This window comes from Chrysemys picta, chromosome 1 (assembly GCF_011386835.1).
Source record: "Chrysemys picta bellii isolate R12L10 chromosome 1, ASM1138683v2, whole genome shotgun sequence".
NCBI classification, from domain to species: Eukaryota; Metazoa; Chordata; order Testudines; family Emydidae; genus Chrysemys; species Chrysemys picta.
In genome coordinates, this window is record NC_088791.1 from 251,167,732 (window position 1) to 251,192,422 (window position 24,691).

The 24,691-nt window shown below is 41.6% G+C and overlaps 1 long non-coding RNA gene across 1 annotated transcript in view; it reads right to left on the bottom strand.

The window, feature by feature from the left end:
• Positions 1-1,901: 1,901 nt before the first annotated feature.
• LOC112058762 (uncharacterized) overlaps positions 1,902-24,691 on the bottom strand; it is a 54,085-nt gene continuing 31,295 nt past the window's right edge. The window contains exons 3-6 of the long non-coding RNA XR_002887932.3: positions 14,916-15,004; positions 13,678-13,810; positions 4,767-4,834; positions 1,902-4,672 (exon numbers count right to left, since the gene is read on the bottom strand). This is a non-coding gene — a long non-coding RNA (uncharacterized LOC112058762). The remainder of the gene's footprint in view (positions 4,673-4,766; positions 4,835-13,677; positions 13,811-14,915; positions 15,005-24,691) is intronic.

Below are 24,691 nucleotides of genomic sequence, written 5' to 3' on the forward strand. Positions count from 1 at the left end.
TGGCATTCTATTGTTTAACAGTGCGATTAAAACTGCGATTAATAGTGAATAATTTTTCAATCACGATTAATTTGTTTTAGTTAATCATGTGAGTTAACTGTGATTAGTCGACAGACCTAATAAAAATTAATGTAGATTTTTTACATCCTTAGGGACAAGTGAAAGTTAGTGGTGACTCAAATCAGCCTGATTGCCTCAGGGCTTCTATCACTTAGGGTACGTCCAGACTACCCACCGTATCAGCGGGTAGCGATCGATTTATCGGGGATCGATATATCGCGTCTCGTTAACATGTGATGTATCGATCCCTGAACGCGCTCCCCGTCGACTCTGGAACTCCACCGGAGAGAGTAGCGGTAGCGTAGTTGACGGGGGAGCCGCGGCCGTCGATCCCACGCCGTGAGGACCCTTGGTAAATCGACGTAAGATACTTCGACATCAGCTACGCTATTCATGTAGCTGAAGTTGCGTATCTTAGATCGATTCCCCCCCCCCCCAGTGTAGACCAACCCGTAGGAATGTATTAGAAAGCAGTGCAACTGCAGGCAGAGGTAAAAAGAAGAGAGGTTCCATGCATGCCTTCATGCCAATAAGGTTGCTACAGTTAGCTAATGATTAACATATTTTTGAGAGGTCTAGGGTGACCAGATAGCAAATCAGGACGTGGCAGTGGGGGTATTAGGTGCCTGTATAAGAAAAAAACCTGAAAATCGGGACTGTCCCTATACAATCGGGACATCTGGTGAGGTCCTAGAGCGATCCTCAAGTGCTGGGACTCTTCATAGAGAAGCAGAATTGTTTCTGCTGACTCATTCGCCAAATCAGGAAGGTCCAGTTAATTTTGCAGAGGTTGAAATTTATGGGCTGAAATCTTGAATTAGTAGAAAAGTTTTTGTGCCTTTAACATTTTTTTTAAATTGTTTTTGTTGGCAGTAAGCAAAATTAAGACAGTAGCCACAAAACGCTAAACCCAAATTACTATTAATGTTATGCCAGTGCTAAACAAGGTAACAAAAATATAACCTAAAAACACTAGCCAATCCTCATAACACTCCAGTCTAGCAGTACATGTATAAAAAGTCTGTAGTAGGAAAATTTGTGAATATTTTCACTGGTGTAATTACTTTGATGTAGTTACAGAACTGCAAATTTCTCTGGTGCTCTTAAAGTACCTCTCTAAGGCAGAGTCAGATAGGGACAGGGACAGAGGGATCATGGGGGTAAACCATAGGAAGAAGCCAAGTTCTGGAGGAAAGATTTATTTTATTTTTAAAGAATAAAGAAAAGCCCCAGGAGAACTGGAGAATTTTGATCACAACACATTCACAATGGGTTAATTTGGAGAATTCTGTCATAGATTCATAGATTCCAAGGCCAGAAGGGACCATTATGATTATCTAGTTTGACTTCCTGTATAACACAAGCCATAGAAGAGGGGTTCTCAAACTGGAGTGGTGACCCCTCAGGGGTTCGCAAGGTTATTATTTGGGGGGGTCGCGAGCTGTCAGACTCCACCCCAAAACCCGCTTCACTTCCAGCATTTATAATAGTGTTAAATATTTTTTTAAAATGTTTCTAATTTATAAAGGGTGTTGTGACAGAGTCAAGACTCACCACCGCTGGTGCTTCCTGCTGGTTGCTCTGGGAATTAGCTCTGTCCAGTCATGGAGAACCCTCTGCACGTGGTGTCTTGCTGACCATCTGCTCTGCTGCCTTGGGACCTGCATTGCTCTCCGGCGTCCTCTTCAGGACACTGCCCTTCGGCAGTGCCCACTACTCCAGCAGTCTTTGGGACTCACACCTGCCGTGGCCAACCGCAACCCATAGTCTAGCCTCTTAGCTCAGGGGCAAGTTGCAGTCTGTATTGGCCACAGTATAAGCGGGAAGCGGGGGGACCCGCTTCTCTGGGTCCCAGCCCAGGGACCCTCTAGTAGCAGCCTCCTTCTGCCCTCCTTCGTTCCCCACCTGCCTGCTTTCCTTCCCTGGGCCACTTCCCTTTGGCCCTGTACACCTCCTCGGTCCTTCGTAGCAGGGCCTGAAGCCTGGCAGGTAACGGGGCTGGAGCTCTCTCTATCTCCCCCGAGCCTGCCCAGTACTTCTCTGTCCAAGGTACTAGCTCCTTCCTCAGAAGCCGGTCCTTCTCCCTTGCCAGCCAAGGAGAGACTGACTTCTCCTCTTTTAGGCAGCCTTTATGTAGGCTCCCTGATTGGCTCCCTACAGGCCTTTGTTGATTGGCTGCCACCTGTGGAGCCTCAAAAGCCTGTTCCAGCCCTTTTCTCAGGGTGTCGGGCAACTGCCCCACCACAGGTGGTCACACTCATAGGCTTGCTATGTGAAAGGCGTCACCAAAACAAAAGTTTAAGAATCACTGCCATAGAACTTCCCCAAAAGAATTCCTAGAAGATATTTTTAGAACAACATTACATCTTGATCTAAAAATTGTTAGTGATAGAGAATCCACTACCACCCTTTTTCTGTTTACAATATCCCTTTCAACGGTGGATTGTGAGATGAATCAAGTTTTTCATTTTCTAGTTGTGGGTGCATTTTGTATAATACTCTTTGTTCCTAAAGCTTTACAACATGCTTCAAAGTCATAGAATCATAGAATATCAGGGTTGGAAGGGACCTCAGGAGGTCATCTAATCCAACCCCCTGCTCAAAGCAGGACCAATCCCTAACTAAATCATACCAGCCAGGGCTTTGTCAAGCCTGACCTTAGAAACCTCTAAGGAAGGAGATTCCACCACCTCCTAGGTAACCCATTCCAGTGCTTCACCACCCTCCTAGTGAAAAAGTTTTTCCTAATATCCAACCTAAACCTCCCCCACTGCACAGTCCTCTGATGCTGTTTCAAAACTTAGGCATAAATCATATAACTCTAGAACGTCAGTCAGGGAATGCAGGATGAGGACAACGGGTTTTTTTGTTGTTGTACAAGTGTAAATTTGAAGAAGAGGATGCAGAGGGCAGCAAACTGAACAATGAAAATGAAACACATGCAAATAACAAAGCAAAACAAACAAACTGGACATTCACATCTGTGATTTGAACTAATGTAATTTGTGAGATGTAGCCTGAAAAAGTGTGATATTTCTAAAATGAATGGATATAATTATGAATATACTAATTAGCTGTAGAGAATATAGTCTGGTTGAAATAAGATAGGATGCTTTGTTTCTGGTCGGTTAGCCAACAAAGCTATATATTGCCACATAGCATTTCCAATTTTTTATTTTGGCTCAAATAGAATGATGTTGTTTGACCTACTGGCAAAGGCACCTAGTTACACTGCCAATATCCTTGCTATTCTTTCTCAACCATTCAGTTCCATCATGGCAGGTGGGCTGGTTCTATAACAGGAATTAATGTTCAGTCATTATCTTGCTTTTGTTACAAATTCTCAGGGTATTCAGGCAACTCCCGTTTTTCAAATGCAGTCCTGATGTTACAAAGCTCAGTCTATAGTACAGTCAAAGCAGCTAGGGAAGGAAGGGATGCTGCAAAACACCATGGTATTGATTCAAATTAAGCAGCTGGAGGTGATTAATGTTAACTAAATATGCAGGTAAGCCAAAAAAAAAATAGTAGTTTCCACTGTAAGTTTATTTCTTGGTGTAATGAACTCACGTTTCAGCCCGCCCACAGAGGAGTTGAGGGCCTTCGGCTTGAATTTTATTAAATTGCTACTGGATGGGAAATGTAAAATAAATTGACACAAAGAATGTGGTTTATTTTGGCTCTAAAATTCTCTGATGTTCTGGAGCCAACGGCATTTAGAAGAACATCATTAAGCTAGCACAAAGGCACAAACAAGTGACCTGCTCAGAAGTGCCTGTGAAAGAATCCTATAGGTATAACTTGATGGAATGTCATTGTTCCATATGTTGCTAATTTCTCCAGAAGTAGTTAACTGGGTTTCTGTTTAGAAGCTGAGTTTTAATCAGCTCAAACTTGCTTGACATCATCATGCACAGCTTTGGAGAGCTGTTTACTTTGTAGAGTTCACACTTCAGTAAATGTGTTTTCTATTTCACTTTAGTTTGTTGCAGGGCATTCTCTGTTTTGTTTATGGCAACTGTGTGAATTTAGGCATGTCACTTTCACAGGTGTCTCAGCTACAAGAAATTAATAATTTTCTTTGGGTTTTTGTAGCATTGAAAAGACACTTTGTTGGTGAAAATAAATGTCAGCATCAGGCACATCAAAATGCAAATGCCAAAAAATAATTAAGGGTAGAATTCTGCTCCCTGTTCTATATAAGCTATCTCTAAACATTGGAATGGGTTATGCATTTGAAGAAGTGACGAGAAGCCTCTATACTCAAACAGGGTCAACTACTATTCAAACATTTCCCCAAAAGTGCAAATCTTCAGATCAGTGTACGCTGAGGTGTTTGCAATGATGGAATGCTCAGTGCAATATACTGCTCTAGAGCGGGTTTTGCTTTCATGCTACCGTCTGAAAAAAAGAGACCTTCATTTTGCAAACATGAGTTGCCACTGACCTCAGCTGGAATAACATATGTAAGTGAGACCACTAAGATATGCAGCCAGTGGGGAACTTTCTGTGAGATTTTTGCCAGGTTTCAGCTGAATCAAAAATCCAAAGGTCAGATCTAGTTCTTGGGGACATCACATGGATTTGTGATTCACCCTGGGAGACTTTTGGTCTGCAAGACAAAGAATAGATTAGACTCATGCACATATTCTATGTAGCTTTTTCATTTCTGAAGGATATTGTAAAACTGGAATTTTAACACTTACTGCTCATGCCACATTTTCCCTGGGCTCCTCAGGCTTTACAGCACAAATTAAGTTTCTCACCAGCCAGTCTAAAATGTCAGCACAGTTTGGATCTCAGGTACAAAATTGTTTTTTAAGGACAGTTACATTTAAACAGTAAGAATACATGGGGGGGGGAGGGGAAGAAACTAGCCCTTTAAGCTAAAATGATTTTGAAATACAGTTTGATTGTATGTCACCAGCCTCCACTGTCTGGGCATCTTCAAATATTCTAGTAAATGTGTTTATATGCACATTGTGAGGACTATAAGAAGTTTTTAGCCACTTTAATAACTTCTTAGTAGCCATCTGTGTCATACATGCCTCCATTGTTAAGTGTATACATTTAGAAGTTCTTCTGGGCCAGCAGCAGCAGCTCCCACATAGGAGGTGAAAAAAATAAAATACCGAAAGCCTAAATCACTTCATTAAGGTTATTGAAGGCATAAAGCAGGACTTTATAGTATGGCTGATTTCCCACAACAATATAATGGGGAAAGTGTTTGGCAGCAATCAACAACTGTAAAGTTTATGCTGTTTGTTCATGAAGTTCACAGAGAGCTAAATCCTTCAATCATTACTCAGGCGAAATTCCCATGGAAGTGAGTTGGAGTTTCTCCTGAGGACTAAGGACTGCAGTATTTTGCCCAAAGCAAACAAAAGCTTTGAACCTAAGGGGGGATTGTTGTGAGTGACCAGAGTCCCCTAAAGTAGGGTTACAGCCATTTTAACTACATTTAGCACATTTTTATATTCTTTCCAATAGCAGCAGATATAGCAATTTTGGGGAGCAGCTCAAGATCACACGGACATTTATCTTGACTTACAATGAAAAATCATTTTCTTATGTGATTTGATTTTAGCTGTTTGCTGTTGGAAATATCAAACATCTGCCTGAGGTGAATAACTAAATAACTGACAACTTTCAAGCCAGTTCCTATTTTTGGCCTTTGAAGCCAGAGGGGCTTGAACACCCCTGGATTCTCATGGAGACTTGGAAACTGAAAAGAGCCAAACTGTAGAAGATCAATTGCTCTGAGCACTTGAAGGGCTAGTAAAAACAGGTTATAATGTTTACATGACTTTTTATGGGTCAGAGTTTATTACAGCTCTATTCTATGGCCTACAGCAGAGGAACATTTTACAAGGTTTTTGGTGTGTTTGACAGTTATGTTTCAGTATATTTGGCAAGGAACGTTTTTCAACTGAGTTCTTAAGGTTCCCTAATTTCAGAGATTCCCTTTTCATCTGCACTTTCTGGAGATTTGGATTTAGCAAATTTGGGTAGATTACAGATAATTCATAAAAATAAATAAAACAATGGCTTCTAATCCTGCACAACATAGGTATATGTTAAACACAAAACCACTATGTTAAAAAAATCATTATGGTTGCAAAGTCAAGAAATCACAAGTTAGGAAATGCCCGAATTGAGGTTCCCTGTGCAACTTTAATTCGGTCCCTTTGTCTGAATGAAATTATGAACTCGTGTTTAATTACATGATTGCTTACTATTTTTTCAAGAGGACCCCCACCTCAATCAGTGCACAGAATGGACAGTGCTCACTTAATAAGCAGTTATTCAGTATTTTGTTTTCTGCTTATTGGTGTGTGGATCCATGCCTTATTTCATTCAAATTATTCAAACCTTGCTTGGAAGACAGGTTTATTAATTTCACCCTGGGCTTTTCTATGGTGCTCATCACTACAGTGTTTTAATGCTTCTCATGCACTTATCTTCACAACATCCCTGTGAGGGCAGGGGGTGTATCCCTATTTTGCACTGAGGCGAAAATGTGGTGCAGAGAGAACAAAACCAAAAATGTTCACTATCTTTGAGTACCTGATTTGAGACACCTAGGAAATGATATTTCAAAGTATAGTACTTCATTGAACATAGCACTTTGTATGTTCAAATACAACTCCCACTAACATCAGCTCCAGATGTGAGTTCTCAGCACTTCTGCAAATCAGACCATAAGGCCTCCAGTTGGCCACCGAGAAAATGAGGAACACACAACTAGTGACTATCTGTGAAAAAGTTGGGTTAAGTGATTTGACTAGTATCACATAGGAACTTTGTGGCTCATGGAGGGATAGAATCCAATTGCTTCAGGGTGACAGTCAATTGTCTTAACCATGAAACCATCCTTTCCCATCCTGCAGTCCCCTGCCTCATTCACTACACAACATCCAACTTCTGCAACAAATGAGGCAGGAGTCCTACAGACAACAGCCTCTCTTCATCACATATCCCTGATCCATCAGCAGAGCAGGTCTATCCTATGCACCAAATGAGGTTGCGATCCTGTGGGAAATATAGTATGTGATCATGTAATTAAAAACTGTATCATAATGAAAAACAAGGTTACACAGTTCGGCATTTCTGAACTTTTGAGTGCTTGACTTTGTGACCGTAATGTTCTTTTAATGTGCTATTTTTATGAGTGAAATTTCCTAGGTTTTTAAAAAAAGCAATCTCAAAACAGAAATTCCCTCATTTGGCATCATATTGAAACCCACATGGATCATCATCAGGGTTGGAATATTTAGATCTACCACACAGATCTTTGCCACTTGACTCATAGACTCAGACTTTAAGGTCAGAAGTGACCATTATGATCATCTAGTCTGACCTCCTGCACACCGCAGGCCACAGAACCTCACCCACCCGGTCCTGTTAATAGATCTATAGACTCTGGTTGAGTTACTGAAGTCCTCAAATCATGGTTTAAAGACGTCAAGTTAAAGAGAATCCACTATTTACACTAGTTTAAACCTGTAAGTGAACCATGCCCCATGCTGCAGAGGACAGCGAAAAACCTCCAGGGTATCTGCCAATCTGACAGGGGGGAAAATTCCTTCCCGACCCCAAATATTGGAATCAGACCCTTTGAATGTAGGGAAGACCCACCAACAAGACACTTGGGAAAGACATCTCTGTAGTAACTCAGAGACCTCCCCATCTAGTGTCTCATCACCAGCCACTGGAGATACTTGCTGTTAGCAGTTACAGATCAGCTACATGCCATTGTAGGCAGTCCCATCATACCATCCCCTCCATAAACTTATCAAGGTCAGTCTTTAAGCCAGTTAGGTTTCTTGCCCTCACCGCTCCCCTTCGAAGGCTGTTTCAGAACTTCACTCCTCTGATGGTTAGAAACCTTTGCCTAATTTCAAGCCCAAACATGTTGATGGCCAGTTTATATCCATTTGTTCTTGTGTCCACATTGGCACTTAACTTAAATAACTCCTCTCCCTCCCTGGTATTTATCCCTCTGATGTATTTATAGACATTAATCATATCTCCCCTCAGCCTTCTTTTGGTTAGGCTAAACAAGCCAACCCCTTCGAATCTCCTTTCGTAAGATAGGTTTTCCATTTGTTGGATCATTCTCGTAGCCCTTTTCTGCACCTGTTCTAGTTTGAATTGATTTTTCTTAAACACGGGATTTTTCTTAAATACTGCACACAGTATTCCAGATGAGGTCTCACCAGTGCCTTGTATAACGGTACTAACACTTCCCTGTCTCTACCGGAAATACCTTGTCTGATGCATCCTAGGACTGCATTAGTCTTTTTCATGGCTACATTACATTGATGGTCATAGTCACCTTATGAGCAACAAATACACCTCGGTCTTTCTCACCCTCTGTCATTTCCAACTGATACGTCACCAGCTTTTAGCAAAAATCCCTGTTGTTAGTCCCTAAATGCATGGCTTGAGTTGATGAAGCAGGTTGTCATTCTTTATGTGGACAAGTGATTGAGTGGGATTGGCGTGTTTTGCCAGTGGGTGTCACGGATATTTGCTGACAGGAGAGGAATGGTGAGACTAAGGAATTTTGGGGTCCGTTACATGCTCTAGAGGGGAGTGTGCACAAATGGGCACAGAATCTTCTGCCTGTTCTCCCAAACCTTGATCTCCTTCTACCCCATCCCCTTTAATCTGTACCTGTGCCAGTCCTGTCTCTTCTCCATGTCTGACTCATTTTCTCGGTCCCATTCTCCTCGTCTACCTAGTTCCACTCTCCACTCCTCAGGCTTCTCCTTGCAGTCACAGTCTACTTACCCAGGCAGACTGAGTTCTTCCCATTCTGACTCCTTGTCAGTGCAGATCCCCTCCCCATCCCAATTTTAGTCTCGCTCCCCAGGCTCCTCATCTAATCTCAGTTTCCCCACTCACCCTTTCCCTAGCTTCTTGTCCCAGTCTCTTTACCCAGCCTGTCCCAGTTCTCTCCTAACTGCCCAGCTCCTTGTCTGATCTGTATCTCCTCCTCTTGCCCCTGTTCCCTCCCCTCATATTGTTTCCTAGTCCCTATCTCCTTGTCCAGCCAGTCCCAGTATCTCCAACTTTCCCCAGCTTCTTTTCTAATCTTCCTCCCAGCCAAATGGGTTCCAGTACACCCACCAATCCCATTCTTAGTTTACTTGCCCAACCAGTTTCAGCATTCCTTCCCGAGTTACGGTTAGTCTGGGGGTACAATGTCCTTTGCTTTGGCGTGTTATAGTGCATACTATAGAAATTTGCAGTTAATAGTCAAAGGAATGTATGTCATTGTGTCTGTCACCTGTATGCATGGTGGTGTCATCCCCCATGAGAGCATTCACCTCTCTTCATATATGACTGAGCTAAGTCCCTTAGACTAGGTCTTTCCTCACCCTGAAGCCCCTTCCTAGCTAGCCAGGAAACATTGTTGTGGTGGTATCATGAAAGGAGTGTTTCTGTTGCTCAAACCCTGGCCTTCCCCCAGCTTCCAGTGCAAGAAAAACCTCATGGAAGGATCTGATGCACTATTACTTCTCCCTCATGGTGCCATGAGGGCTCCTTTCCTCCTCTTCACTTTACCTGGTGAATGAGTTATTGAAGGGTGAGACTGATGGATAGAGGTATTTGTACCTTCCCACACAAAGCTGTCAATGAGAATATAGCCTTATTTAGTGAAGCTATGGAAGGGAACATCTTCAGGATGAGCCCCTCTGTGAAGATGGTGCTTCTGGTTACTGGGGAGGGTTAGCTCTCCCCTACTCTTCTACCTTGCAGAATATGGAAATGGAACTGCTTCTCCATCTGTTGCTGGGGCTGATTGCCTGGTGAGTGTGGTAACCACTGGGCTAAGAGTTACAAGCTGGGCACGTCCTCCAGCCAGAATTTTGAATGGGACTCAGTCCAGTAGGCAGCCTCCAAGCACACCTACCAGATCAGGTTCTGAATGAAAGTTAGGTGGCAAAATGCCTATCTTCCCCTGGTCTGTGAATCACTTTGGAACTTAGGTGAGAGAAAGGTCTCCAGACACCTAGAGTGAGGCAGAAGTGTGCATGTACAAAGGCAGAAACTCAAAGCTCCAAGGGAACTTTCACCCTGAAAATTTAGGTGCTGAGTGAATTTAGGCACATATTGTGTTTGGTGTAGAAGAACTGTTAGAGTTCCCTGGGAGGGAAGGAAGTCAGAAGTGAGAGGCAAAAGGGAAACATCTCCTGGGAGTTGTAGTCTAGGACAGAGGTTCTCAAACCGTGGTCCGTGGACCACCAGTGGTCCGCAAGCTCCATTCAGGTGGTCCGCGGATAGTTCCCTCTTAGGTGCCTACTTGGGCGACCGCATACAAAAGAATGAAGGGCCACCCATCTAATTAGTGGAACCGTGCAGGCGTGGCTCCACTAATTAGGTGCCTGGCCCTTGTGAGGTGGTGGCCTTGGGGGGAATAGGAGGTAGGTGGGAGGGGGCAGTGGGGTGAGAAGAGGGGGTGGTGGGAATTTTGGGATGTGCAGGGCTCCGGCGGCCAGAGAAAGAGGCGACTTTCCCCAGCTCCAGGGCTGCGGCTGACGGATGCCCCTCCTTCCCAGCCCCAGTTCCAGGGCTGCTGTGGCAGGGGAGAGCAGGAGAGACCCCTCTCCTTCCCAGCTCCAGCTTGGGGGCCGCCGCAGTGCACGGGGGAGAGGGCACATCCATCACATTAGAAAGGTAAAACTACTGATATTAAAATATGTGTTATGTGCTTTTATTTGTAGAACAAAAAACATTAATTATTATTGCTTTCTTTATACAGCGCTTTTATCCAAAGCGCTTTACAATAGTTAGCTAACGGTACAAACAACATTTGGAAAGATCATTAAGTGGTTCGCCGAGACCCTCAGAAATTTTCAAGTGGTCCTTGAACAAAAAAGTTTGAGAACCACTGGTCTAGGGTGAGCTGAAGACTTATTTGTTTGTTTGTTTTGCGTATCTTTTGTTTATGTTTGAGAAATAAAGCTGCCCAAGAGAGAGTGTGGGTATGGGAGTGGATCCTTTGCAAGTTGAAGAGAAGCCCTGGCCTATTACAATGTGATATGATATGAGTTGTATTGAAATGAGTATTATTGATATGAGATTGGAATGGCTGTATTATTAATGTGATAGTACGCAGTAGCTGGGATCCTTTCATCTATCACTGGTCCTGCTCTTAAATATTATTATTTGTATTACCATAGCATGCTTTTTCTGCACTTCAAGTACAATTTGTGCAGAAGGGAAATAATTGTACATCAAGGAGGAAAAAAAGGAAAAAAAATTCTAGCCATTTTTTTAAAATGTCAGTTAGCAGCTGCTCATAAATCTGAATATTAAAAGTATTACCAGAGGAGGTGGATTAATGGGCAGAGCGCTGGTGAGATGGTCAAACAAAATCATCTCCTATTTGTGGTGGTGATATTCCAGCAGTATACTGGCTGAGCTATCACTGTGTGCTAAACTGCCCTTTGCTGTTCTCTGGTCTCCTCTCTGTTCTCCTCCCCCAAACTCTCATGGTACTCCAAGTCACAGTGTGTTGGGCCTGTACAGCAGGCTTCAAAGTGAAATTTACTAGCCTGGTAATTTTCACTTTAGGGTTAAGCTGCAGGTTAGTAATGTGAAATTTACCAGACTTGTGCAATTCACTTTGTTGCGCTGCCTGCAGAGCATACCTCAGATGCTGGATTTGACCTCTTCAGCATGGCTTGGACAGGTGGATCTGGAAGACTGGTGAAAAACAGAGGCTGAATCCCTAATATAGGATATTTCTGTTGCAGATGGGAGTCTTGACAGGTCTGGTTAACTTTTGAAAACAACTGTAATTTATATCAGATCTTGATGTGTGTGTATATATATATAAAACATTTAACCCACAGCAACTCAACATACATTTGACCAGATTTCAAATAAAAATTAATGTGATCACCTAAAAACATTACTTGGCACAAATGTGCCTGAGCAAAACTAAGTTCATAAAGAGTTTTTAATTATTAAATGTAACCTAAAAATATGTACTTAGTTTCTTCACACGCATTGAAGTGAGCATTAACATTTCAGTGGTTTTGTGGAAGTTTTGATCGTATAAATTGTTTGCAGCTGGAAAGCTGACTTTCATTTAAAAATGAACTGCCACAACATACTGTACAGTAGCTTTTTATTGGGATTGAAGTGTCTGGCTTGTTAACTCTATTTAAGCAGCTGCTATCTTACTTCGGTCTGATCACAAGACTGTTTGAAATGAAGGATGATCCTACTTTGTTTGCAGACCTCTTTTAACCAGTGTGGATCAAGAATTGTTTGGTCTTTTCTGACAGCCATAACAACCCTTTTGTTAAATTTTATTTTCACCATCATACATGTTGCTAATCTTCTACTATCTTTTTTTTTTAGTCTCTAACAGCCAGACTACCACAGTGAATGTATCAATAAGACTGTTCTTTCCTAATCCACCAAAGAGTACCATATGCGCATTGGGAATCAGACTGTTTTCATAACATAGTAGTCTACATTACGCTGTTTATCAAACTGTTTCCTTTAATGTTTTTACATCTAAGGAAAATAAAAAAATTATGTCCATGTGTAGACAACTATACTTTCTGTCAGCCTGACTGTGCTGGTACCACCTCAAAGAGCTACTTTAACTGGCCAAGGAATCTTTGCTGCATAGTGTGACAATTTCTCAGACATGATGTCATCTCCTAAAATTCCTTTGCTGAATAAAGTACATAGGAACCATATTGAAATTATGCTGAAGATTAATTAGGTTCAAATTTTTAATTGTAGAAACTTTTTTTGTAGTTGAGAGTGACATCTCAGTTTAAGGTTGAGTTTATTTTGAAATAATTACTCATGAGAATGCATCAATAAATTAGAAATATTTAAAAAGATGTAATGCAGGCATAAGCTGATAAATTTATTACATCTGTGACACAGTTTGTAAGAAACATTTCTGACTGTTTTTGCCTTTTGAATAAATAGACTTAAGCATGATTATTATGTAAAACTTAACAACACCAGAGTTTAAGCAAACAGAGGAATTTTTACTATGGAATCAAAAATTACAGGTAGGTGTTAGAAAACGATAGATTCCCCTAATTTCAGGATCAGGACGGAATTGAGTGCCTCCTAAATAAAAATCAGTGATTATATGATTACATAAACATTTGAATTTGTTTCAGATGTATTTATGTCTTTTATCTCTTTGCTTCTCACAAATATTCTAGTAAATGTGTTTATTGGCACAAACATTCACAGCAACAGAAAGATCTTTCTCAGAAAGCAAAATTTGAACTAATAACTCACACTCAAAAATCTACACCAGAAACTTAAGTAATATTTGTTATTTTCATAGAATTTAATGCCAGAAGGGATTCTTAAGTCCTCCAATCTCATTTCCTGCATATCACAGACCATTAAATCTCACCCAGATGCTGCTATAGTGGGCCCAATAACTTGAGTTAGACTAACACATTTCAGTCCTCAGGTGAATAAACTGCTACATGGTCTCTGCTAATCTGATCTGGAGAAAAGTTCTTCCCAACTTTAAATCTGGTGATCAATTTGACCCTGAATATGTAAGCAAGATGCATGAGCCAAGCTTCTAGAAAAGAGGATGCTCTGTATTACCTTGGAGCACTAGTCTTCCAATTATGGCCATCCTTAGGTGCTTCAGAGGAAGGTAAGAAGAGAAATACATCTGGCCACTTGTGCATTGGAGAAAAAAATCCTTCCTGGAACTTGCAGGTGACCGTCTGAAGTCCTGAAGGGTGAGATTTGATTGTAGTCATGATTGTAATCACTGTCATAATCCAGAGCTGAAACTGTTATGCGCAAGTTGAGAGCAATATAGAGCTTAGTGTATTCTACATGACCCAAGAAGGAAGACAATGAACAGGGAGATTCAGAAGGGATGACCATGACCATCTAGTGCCATGTTTCTCAAATGCAGCCACTGTGGCCATATGCAGCCACCAGGGGTTTTTCCTGTGGCCACGACAGCCTCCTGGGCTGAGATGGGGGGTGGAGGGGCAAAGCAGCGGGCCCTCCCTGCAGCACCCAGAGGCTCTGGAGGAGGGCTTCAGCCCCCCCATCCCAGCTTTACTTGCGGGACTTCATGGGTAGGCGTTAGCCCCGCTCTCCTGATTCAGCCAGAGGCTCCGGTGGCGGGCTTCAGCTGAGGAACTCCGGTGGCGGGATTCAGCCTTGGAGCTCTGGCAGAGGGCTCTGGGTTTCCAGCCCTCAGGGTGGTGGGGCTATGGGCTTCAGCCCTCCCCACTGCTCCAGCCGGGCTTCAGGATGGCCAGCCTTACCAGGTGCCATGGTCAAGAGGCAAGGAGCAGGTTAAGCCTGGGGTTGAGGTTGCGGAAAGGAGCTCAGGGCAATGTGGGGGAAGCAGCAGGGCCTGGAGCACCAAAATACAACTGTACATTATTTTTATTATTGAGTCTGCAAAAATAAATACCCTACATAAATAAATTACAATGATTTGGGCATGTATATGTACATATTTATTTGTTTTTCCTAAAGTTAATCAAATATTTTTGGAAAAATTGTCAGAGCGGCCACCACCGAAATCTTGTCCAATCAGGAAACAAAACCACAACATGTGATTGTGTCCTATCAAAACTAACCAACAGAACTCGGATTTTTAATATCTGTGATTGAATTCTTACAACAAATTGCTCACATAATCTATAGACCCAGAATATCCTGGAATGTATGTTCTTCTGTCTCTCTGAGTGTTGTACAGCACTTACACTAGTTCCCACAATGTGCTAATACAAATAATAAGTAAGTGCATTATAACAATAGATAATTCATTATATAACTATTATACAGAATAATTATTAGGGTCTCAGTAGTACCTGCTTGGCAGTGCTGTGTCAGGGAAATGGGCAGAGCCAAACCCTCCAGGAGAAGCATCAGGAGTCATTCTGCCATCTCATGAATAGTTCTTGAGAAATTTCAAAACAAAATGGTGGAAATTGTATGAGATTAGATGATCTCATAATGATTATACTATACTGAATGGTGGAAAGCTAAGGTCATGCCTACATTTACAGTGCTGCAGCTGCACAGCTGTACCAGCAGGTATGGTGAACATGCTCTATGCCGACGGCATAAAAAAACCACTCCCGTGATCAGTCAAAGCTATGATGGCGGGAGAAGCTCTCCTGCCGACATAGAGTTGTGTACACTAGTGCTTATGCTGTCATAACTTATGTCGCTCAGGGGGTAGAATATTAACACCCTTGAATGACATACATTTTGCTGACGTAAGTGGTAGTGTAGACACAGCCTTACCATCAGCTGACCTTTGAGATATCTGATATCATGGGGTGATGTTGTGAAACTTCATCTGTATCTAAAGTGAAACTGGAAAGTGTGCCCTTTCTATATTTGAAAACAAACTAGAATTAAAATTGTAGGGTCAGGTTTGGACCAGCAGATTCCCCATTGGTACCCGTTCAGCCTCTGACATTTCTTTGGATTCAGATTTGAGATTCCAGTTTTGGATCATCTCTCGTTTAGAGGACAAGGCAGCTAATATACATTCACATGGTAGGGATGGAGCAGAAGTTCTGGCCACTGTAGTGTGCTACGCTGGCCCTCCAGAGGCCTTCAGTTAGACTGACAACCCAGTTCTTTTAATGGTGGCTAAGGGGCATAATTAATTAGGAACATGGCTTTATAGGGGAAAGACTTCATTCACAATGTTAGTAGACCTGGTTGATTCTCTGCTATATTGACAGCAGAATAACATATTCACTGAGACTATGGAACTTAATCAGAAAAAAGAATCAATGTTCAAATTATTCCCACAATAATGCCTCCAGAAATTATTTTTAATTTTGCCTGTTCCCTTAAGTAGCTGATAAAATTGTGCATAGTGAAATGAGATAAAGATTAAACTCCCACCTAACTGATTTTGCCAGGTAGAAACACTGTCTATGTTGTGTAACTCAGTGTGGGAGTACTGTTACGTTTTGATATTTTATTCTCCCTTATGCTGTAATACTGATATTCAGTCATGTTGAAATGCTTATTCAATTGCAGTTTTTATTTTGTGTTTTTTTCCCGAGACATTCAGACTCCTGTTAAACATCACATCCAGCTCTTTCTAAAATCATTTTTAAAAACAAAAAATAAAATGAAATTTTACTATTCATGATGATCATTAAGAGGTATTTGCATTACTGCATATTCTGACTAAGCTTCTGCTGTATTTCGGGGCCTTCTCTGGCCACAGAATAATAGAGCAGGACTTCTCCCTAAAAACAGGCAGTGCTATAATTAGGCAAAGATGGTGTGTTGTGAATACAAAGGAAATGGGAAGCAATTCCTGTAACAGCAAGATTAGATGACAGTAGAGGGAATCCTGTGACAAAAATGTATTTCTTGTTGGCATTGAAAGTTTAAATTTTCAGTCCTAGTGAGTTGTGAATCATGTGCCTCAGGAGTGTTATATATGCCAGCCAACATGTTGGATGTTGTTGGCTTTAATTAAGGGATAATGTTCATGGCTCAGGATTATATATGTGGCAATAAATGGCTTTTGCAGGTAATTAAATGCCACAGTGAAACTAGCATTTGATAACTGCAAAAGCTATTCAGATCAAGTAGTAAAGGATGGGTTTAAAAGGTGAATAATTGCGTAAGGGGAAAGAAGAAGTATAAATAAGAAATCACAGTCATGAAATGTGGACTAAAACAGCAGCCCTGTCATCTTTGTCTGTAAAATGCTATGCACACCTGTGGCTATGGCCATAACAAAGAATAATGCTAGATATTTGTCAGAATGAATAGAAACAAGCAATTTTATTAATAAATTTGTGTTTCATAGGAGAATAGCTCCTTACAATGTAAGAGCCTGATCCTGAAAACACTGCCAGGTGTGGTGCCTTCTACCAGGCAATATCCTATTGCAAACCTAACAACTCCACAGGTTTACTGCACAGACTACAGACTTTTCAACCCTTTTTGGTGTCTATGGTGGGCAAACGCTAGTGTACAGAGAAATCCCCCTCCTGCTTGGCTGCCCTCCTGCATTTCCATGCCTTCAAGGGCTGCCAGTCAGAGCTGCTGTATGGGCTGAGGGACAGTTTGGTCCACCAGTATGTGTAGCAGTCACTACTCCCTCCTAAAGCACTCAGCCCTGTGCAGAGAGTGTAAACTGGGGACCTGCTACTTCTACTAGTTCTGTAACCGCTGCTGCTTCCTGTCCCCACCCTACCCCGCTAAAGCCTCAGAGGGACAAGCAGAACCCCCCCTGCTGCTGTTGTCCTCCAATCCTGAGAGAAGGGGAAGTCCTACACTCTTGCTCTTTTTTCCCCTAAGCCTGGGAGAAAGGGAAAAGGATCCTTATGGAGATGTCATTCCCAGGCATGGGACATGTGTGTGATGAGCCCATGATGCTGTCTCAGGAGAAAACAGAATGTCTATCATCAATAGATACCACCCTTCAAAGAGACATGTTGGGAGGTGAGAATTGATTTATGTGTGTGTGGGGGTTTTCTAATTCAAGTGCTGGGGAGACAGAGCCAAATAGCGTAGTTGGTTTTTTTGAGGGGGTGGGGGCAGGGAGACCCTCCTCCCACATCAAGAGAGAGGAGTTAGAATCCACTGCACCATCAGGCAGGCCTTAAAAATATGTACATTTAAATTCTGCTGTTTTATTTTAAGAAGTTGACAGGTAAGCACTGATTTCTGGTAATAAACGCTATGCATAACAGTGTTCATAGGATCAGCCCTTGTTAACCATTATCAGTAACATGAGATGAGTATCACTAAAGCGGTTGACATAAATGTATCACTGACATCTACCCTAGAACGAAGCCCTTTATGATTGATTGAAAGCAAGAGCCATTGCTAATCTGACAAAAGCCTTCTTTAAGAAGAAAAGAAAAAAAATTAAGATCTACAGGAAAAATTCTAAGGAAGATGGTGTCCTCTGTCTGATAGAAGACTCCTAAGGGCAAGGAAATAATTTACTAGTCCAGTACAGATGCAGTTTATTCCTAATGATATACGGAAGTGGATATTTAAGTGTCTCATCAATATATTCCCCCTTTAATCTTGAATTTAAACGTTATAAAGTAATACGTTTCTCCTCAGTCAGTGATAATTTGTGGACTGGGCAGAATATTAAGAAAACAAAACAAAAACATAGTCTCCATCACAAGACTTGTTTGGAACTCCATACTTTAAATCTTGGTGAAAGTTGGTTTTGGTCTGGTTGTATTTCTTGTTGAATAGATAAAATGAGCGTGAAACCTTCTGGGGCTTCTGCAGTGTAGAAGGCAGCATATATTTTCTGCTATAAAGACCCCTAAATGATTTAGGACTTCATGTGTTTTACAATTTTATTAACAGAAACATGTATTTCTTTTCTTTTCTTTTCTTTTCTTTTCTTTTCTTTTCTTTTCTTTTCTCCTTTTCAGGTTCTTACACCCGTTACCATGGTATCACTATCCATCAATCATAACTCAATGGCAAACTGACTTTAAAACCAATACTTTGTTTCATTTACTTAAACCATAGCTGTGAGTAATCACTTTCTGGAAAAGTGAACCACGTAATGCTACTCCTAATATATTTGAATGCAAAGTGCAGGTTTCAATAATAGCATATAAAAAGATAAGCAATATTTTATACTGTACATAGTTTAAGCAGGGATATGGACATACACAGTCACATGTTTTCCCTATGCTCCTGGCACTGCATACCTACATTCAACCCCTTTCTCAAGGCAGGATGTAAAGTCTCAATCTTGCTCTGAATTAACGTTTTCTCTAGGTTCCTCACTCTCTTTCTCCCTCTAATTTGGATGTTCCCCCATTTATACTTAAGATATCATTCACTTTGGTTGACTGTTGATTTGCTTGTATGACTTGATGAGATTATATTATCTTGGGCTAGAATAAAACTTATGTGCAGTTTATGAAATAGCTGACAAACCAGACATTAAGGATTTGCATAAATAAATAGTTCTAGAAGAAAACATATTCTTATTTGCCCTTAAGCTATTACAGAGATGAAAATGAGAATTAATGAATAAAAAAAATGTAGAAAGGAAAAGAAATGTTGAAACACTGATCAGCAGTGATTTTTGTCAGACTTTCCTAGATAATTACAGAAGCTTTAGCCATCTAGGATCCGGATGTCTGCAACCTTTTCCACCTTCAGAAAGTCACTTTCTCCATCACATGCCTTTATATGCTAGACCTCACCCAAGATTTCACCCCTTCCCTCAGACTATCCAGTAATTGCCAAAATACTGTCTCGCCAAAAGCATCTTTCAGCCTCTCTATCTCCCTAGGACAAAACTTTGAAAGGCCCTGGTATTCTAAATTCCTATTTAGATCAAAATTAAAACTTCCTTAAATCAATTGTGTATTACATCTCCCTCCTAAAACCACTGTCACTGTTGTTTTATTAGTCTTATGTTTACTGATGAGATCACTCAACTGTTTGATCTTCTGCACACTTGTAGGGTTCTGGATGATAGGAGAGCAGTGCAATATTCAAGTTCAAATTGACTCTTTTTCTTTCATTCTTCATTCCCAGATTGCAAACTCATGGATTACAGGAGAGGTCCCGGAAGACTGGAGAAGGGCTAACATAGTGCTCATCTTTAAAAAGGGGGGAAATGGAGGAGCTGAGGAACTATAGACCAATCAGCCTGAACTTAGTACCTGGGAAACTCCTAGCGCAAGGTATAATACATTCAATTGGCGAATACCTGGAGCCAGCATGGACTTACTAAGAACAAATCGTGCCAAGACAGCTTGATTTCGTTCTTTGACAGAAGCAACAGAGAGTTCTGTGGCACCTTTAGGACTAACAGATGTATTGGAGCATAAGCTTTCGTGGGTGAATGCCCACTTAATCAGGTGCATGCATCCGACGAAGTGGGCATTCACCCACGAAAGCTTATGCTCTAATACATCTGTTAGTCTTAAAGGTGCCACAGGACTGTCTGTTGCTTTTTACAGATCCAGACTAACATGGCTACCCCTCTGATACTTCTTTGACAGAGTAACTGGTTTGGTGTATAGGGAGAGTGCAGTGGACATAATATACCTGAACTTTAGCAAGGCTTTTGACACAATCCTACATGACATTCTGATAAGTAAGCTGGAGAAGTGTGGGCTCGAGAGAACTACCATGAAGTGGGTACATAATGAGTTAAACCACCCGCAAACAAAGAGTAGCTGTTAATGGAATGTGAGATTGGAAGGACATCTCAAGTGGGGTTCCACAGGGATCTGTTCTGGGTCAGACCCAGAACAGATCCCTGTGGAACCCCACTTGAGATATTTATTAATGACCTGAATGTAGGTACAGTGAGCATACTGATCAAATATGCAGATGGCACAAAGCTAGAGGGGGTTGCCAATACTTTGGAGGATAGACCTAAAATTCAAAGGGATTTTGATAAATTGGAGAATGGGGTTCCAATGGGAGAACAAAATGAAATTCAACAAAGACAAATGTAAGGGCTACACTTAAAAAAGAAATACCAAATGCACAAATACAGAATGGGGGACAACTGCCTTAGCAGCAGCACTGCTGAGAAGGAGTTGGGAGTTGTGGTGGATCACAACATTAACATGAGTCAATAATGTGATGCTGTTGCAAACAAAATATGCAATTTTAGTTGCATTAACAGAGGCATAGCATGCCAGTCACAGGAAGTGATAGTACCGCTCTACTCAGCACTGGTTAGGTCTCAGCGCTGGTGTACTGTGTCCAGTTTTGGTCACCAATGTATAGAAAGGAGAAAGTAGAGAAGCTGGAAAGCATTCAGCGGCAAGTGACAAAGATGATCAAAGGGATGGAATGCAAGCCATATGAGCAAAGGCTGAAGTAACGGGGTTTAGTTTCTAAAAGAGGAGATTAAGGGGGGACATGATAGCAGTCTTCAAATATTTGAAGTCTGCCATAAAAATATGAAGAAAAGTTGTTCTCTTTTGCCACAGAGGGCAAGACAACAGGCAATGGGTTCAAACTACAGTGTAACAGATTTAGATTAAATCTCAGGAAAAACTTCCTAACTGTAAAAACTGTAGGACAATGGAACAGACTGCCTAGGGAGGTCGTGTCAAGTATCAGAGGGGTAGCCATGTTAGTCTGGATTTGTAAAAAGTGACAAAGAGTCCTGTGGCACCTTATAGACTAACAGACATGTTGGAGCATAAGCTTTCGTGGGTGAATACCCACTTCGTCAGATGCATGTAGTAGAAATTTCCAGAGGCAGGTATAAATATATAGGCAAGAATCAGTCTAGAGATAACGAGGTTAGTTCAATCAGGGAGGATGAGGCCCTCTTATAGGCCCTCTTTTTTGCTAAAACAAAAACTAAAACAAACAAACAAAGAAACAAAAACTTCAGGACCAGACTTCAAAGAGAAACTGCTGAGCTTCAGTTCATTTGCAAATTTGACACCATCAACTCAGGATTAAACAAAGACTGTAAATGGCTAGCCAACTACAAAAGCAGTTTCTCCTCCCTTGGTGTTCACACCTCAACTGCTAGAAGAGGGCCTCATCCTCCCTGATTGAACTATCCTCGTTATCTCTAGACTGATTCTTGCCTACATATTTATACCTGCCTCTGGAAATTTCCACTACATGCATCTGACAAAGTGGATATTCACCCACGAAAGCTTATGCTCCAATACGTCTGTTAGTCTATGTGGAAGCAGAAAAAAAGAACTGACAGAAAGAAACTGTAATGCATGACGTTTGTTAGCAAGAGTCAGGCTAACTGTAACCCTGATAACGCGAGATTTGTAGAAGCGAGGATTGTGTGAGGCGGGTGAGAAAGAACTGTGTAAGAAGTCATTATGACCTCAGTATAGATAAGGTGTAGAAGACCTTGTGTAGATAAGGTATAGAAAATAATTGTATGTTGGCAAGAGTCAAAACAACTGAGGAAATGAGATATCAAGATGGCCTATGTATAAACAAAAATGCTGCTGTCTCTCATTATTTCTGTAATGAAAGGTATAAATGCTTGCTGTAATTAGTTACCGGGGAGAGACCTGTTCAGCTCTCCCTCTGCACATGTGAGAGTTAATAAAACATCTGACTTGTTGTACCTAACAAAATAGTGAGAACTAAGTTTTTCTCCGACATCTATAAGGTGCCACAGGACTCTTTGTCACTTTTTTAGGGAGGTTGTGGAAGCTCCTTCACTGGCGGTTTTCAAAAGGAGGCTGTTTAGACACAACAAATCCTGCATCTTGGCAGGGGGTTAGACTAGATGACCCTTGTGGTCTCCGCTAAGCCCATGGTTCTATTATTCTATGATTAAAGGAACATAAACATAAGAATATAAGAATGGCCATACTGGATTAGACAATGGTCTATCTAGCCCAGTATTCTCTCTTCCAACAGTGGTCACTGCCAGATGTTTGAAATGGAAACAACAGAACAGGTCAATCATCAAGTGATCCACACTTGTTGTCCAGTCCCAGAGTCTGGCAGTCAGAAACTTAGGTACACCCAGAACATGAGGTTGCATCCCTGACCATCTTGGTTCATAGCCATTGATGGACCTATTCTCCATGAATTTATCTAATTCTTTTTTTTTAATCCATTTATAGTTGTGGGCTTCACAACATATCGTGGCAATGAGTTCCACAGGTTGACTCTGCGTTGCGTGAAGAAGTACTACTTTTGTTTGTTTTAAACCTGCTGTCTATTAATTTCATTGGGTGATCACCTGATTCTTGTGTTGTGTGAAGGTGTAAATAACACTTCTTATTCACTTTCAGCACCTCATTCATGATTTCATATACCTCTGTCATATCCCCCTTTGTCGTCTCTTTTCCAACCTGTAAATCCTGAGCTGCGCTTTGCTCAGTGTCCATACTATGCTTCAACTTCTCTTTTTCACTAAAGGGGAAGTGAAAGGGAGCAGACTGAGTCAGGGTAAATACAGATAAGATGGTCTGATAGGAAGGTGGAAACATCTGTGTAAGGGTGTTGAGAGTGTATCTTGATATATGACCTAGCTTTGCCAATATGGTTGGGTAACTGATGGTCACATTGGATCCATCACTATTCCTTGATTCTTCTATATCACAGTAGCACAGTACCTTTCCTTATCTGTTTATACAGGTTGTGAGTTTGTACAGTTAGCTAGGACAGCGATCAGCAACCTTTGGCATGTGGCCCGTCAGGGAAATCCTCTGGCGGGCCACGATGGTTTGTTTACCTGCAGCATCCGCAGGTTTGACCGATCGCAGCTCCCACTGGCAGCAGTTCGCCGTTCCAGGTCAATGGGGGCTGTGGGAAGTGGTTGTGCTGGCCGCCGCTTCCTGCAGCCCCCATTGACCTGGAACGGCAAACCGCAGCCAGTGGGAGCTGCGATCGGCTGAACTTGTGGACGCTGCAGGTAAACAAACTGTCCCGGCCCACCAGCGGATTTCTCTGATGGGCTGCGTGCCAAAGCTTGCCGATCCCTGACCTAGGAGATCACCTTTCTCCCTATGTTTCTAAGGGAATTAGGATCTACTGTGCCATTCATCTTGTTGATTCTTTAAGTTAAACTTAAAGGGGGGGAGGGATAGCTCAGTGGTTTGAGCATTGGCCTGCTAAACCCAGGGTTGTGAGTTCAATCCTTGAGGGGGCCACTTGGGGATCTGGGGCAAAATCAGTACTTGGTCCTGCTAGTGAAGGCAGGGGGCTGGACTCGATGACCTTTCAAGGTCCCTTCCAGTTCTAGGAGATGGGATATCTCCATTAAAAAAAAAAAAAAAAAACTTTCTGTGGTTGTTCTCAGGAGAAGGCATATCTCTCTAAAATTTGCTTCTGCCAATGGCCCACCAGAATCCAAGTTTAATTAACTTCAGGACAATCTAGGACTTATGTTTGTTTGAGCTTTTGGCAGAAAGAACTTTGGCTTAGCTTAATAGAAATTAATTATGTTTATGTTATGAGGAGTTTGTATGTATGTGCATTGGTAGAGAGGCATTGCTACTAAAAGACTACTTAGCTATTTTGTAACTTGATTGGGGAAAACAATGTAGGATATGGAGATGGTGGATCTGGACACCATTTGAAATTTAAAATAAATTAATTGAATTGCCTTTGCTCTCAGGCCAATAGAAGTTTCCAACACCTTTTATATAAGAGACCACTCTCCTGGGGCAGCTGCAGTTCTCCAATTTTTCTCCTCTCTATATCTTTATAAACTCTTATGTGAAGTCAAAACAATGAGGGGTCCTTGTGGCACCTTAAAGACTAACACATTTCGTGGGCTAAAACCCACTTCATCAGATGCATGGAGTGGAAAATACAGTAGGCAGGTATAAATACACAGCACATGAAAAGATGGGAGTTGCCTTACCAAGTGGGGAGTCAGTGCTAATGAGCCAATTCAATTAAGGTGGAAGTGACCTAGTCTCAACAGTTAACAAGAAGGGTGAATACCAAGGGAGGGAAAATCACTTTTGTAGTGCTAATGAGGTCAATGCAATCAAGGTGGCCCATTTCAAACAGCTGACAAGAAGGTGTGAGTATCAGCAGAGGAAATTACTTTTTGTAGTGACCCATCCACTCCCAGTCTTTATTCAGGCCTAACTTGATGGTGTCCAATTTGCAAATTAATTCCAGTTCTGCAGTTTCTCGT